We start from the raw sequence: 1,579 nt of genomic DNA, 5'->3' as shown, positions 1-1,579 counted from the left end.
GCCCTCGCACGCATGCGCATAGTGCGCTCTCACCCCCCTCCCCCCCGCCCTTCCTTTCCCTCCGCTTCCCTTTTCCCCGGCTTCTCCTCTAAAAGCCCCCTCCACGCCCTCCCGGAGCTACCGGCTCGCCCGGCGCATGCGCTGGGCCCCTTCCCCTCCCCTCCCCCGACCCTGCCGCCTTTCGCCCTGACGCGTGCGCTTTGACCGCCCACCCAGAAAACCGGATAAACACATTAGCCCGCTCACGCCAGCCCCGCCCTACCCCACCGCCAGCCCCCTCCTCCGAGCGCACTGCGCATGCCTGGCTCTCCACTTACGGCTCCGAGAACGGAGCATGCTCGGTGCCAGCCGCTCGCTCTTCCCTTCCCCCCCCCAGGCGCGGTCGCGTTCCCTCTCTCAGGTTGTGTGGGTTGCAATTTAGTCCCTCGCGTGGGCTGTCGTTTCCCCCCCCCCCACGTCGCGCCGTGTGCTAGTGGGCCCGGGATCCCAGCGCGGCCTCCCCACGTCTCGCCTACCGCGAGGGCAGGAAGCAGCCTAGCACGGCCGCCAGCCCCGCCTCGCCGCCTTCCTCCCGGAACCTAGCGGCGTGGCCGCCGTGGGCTAGCCGCGGGCCGACAAGTTTTAAAGGCCCTCCTCAGCGAGACTTCCGTTGTGCGTGGACACAGCTCATGATGTGTGATCTTGTTCTGTGGAGTCTGAACGTATCCGAATCCTTCGTTGTGCTGCATTAAAAAAAAAAAAAAGATTTTGCCTTTTTTGCAGAAGGGCTGAGGACACGGGTTATAAATAAAAACTTAACTGAGCATGATTCTCCCCTCTCAAAATACAAATCCTTTTTTGGGTAGCACAATTAGAAATTGCTCTTAGGCATTTTTTGCACATAATAAATGCTGTACACGTTTGCCAAGTGAAAATTATGACGTGCAAATTTTACATGCGTATACATATGGTATCCCAAAGTGCTAATTTTAGGGCCTGGACCATAAGTTATCCAGGAAACCCATACTATTTGAAGACAATTCTGTTTTTATTTTTGTTTTGTTTTAGCAAAGCCTAACATAGTACCAGTAAGAGTCTAATTTCTAATTTTATGTAGCAGCAGAGTAAGTAAAGCTGTGGAAAATGTATTTGGTAGTCACACATAGGAAACGATAAGTGTTCTAAAAATAGCTCATTTTAAAGGCTCCATCTGCCTTTTCTTTTCATGATAGCTCTTTCTAAGGTCACTTTCAACTCAAACCGCTGTACAGTTCTATTTTTACTTCAGACTCTCAGGTCTTCCACAACACACAGGTTGCCTTCCTCCAAAGGAGAAACCTGAAGGGTAAACTAGTCAGCCCTACTCACATCAGGCAGGCTACCTAACTGAGCAGTCTAGGTAAGGGATTACCTGCAGGCATTAATTTTTCCCCTAACTGGATTTTAAAAATCGCTTGAGAGGCGCACACCCCAAATTAAGATTAATTCTATTGATGGTGTGTGTGAGTCAGAGCTAAACCCGTTCTTTTTTTAGTTTCTGAAACTGGTTGCAACTGGTAATAGATTATAGCACTAAAGAGCAAGCCATCTTGAACTGTAC

This window comes from Myodes glareolus, chromosome 4 (genome assembly GCF_982192425.1).
Source record: "Myodes glareolus chromosome 4, mMyoGla1.1, whole genome shotgun sequence".
NCBI classification, from domain to species: Eukaryota; Metazoa; Chordata; class Mammalia; order Rodentia; family Cricetidae; genus Myodes; species Myodes glareolus.
This window is presented reverse-complemented; position numbering follows the sequence as displayed.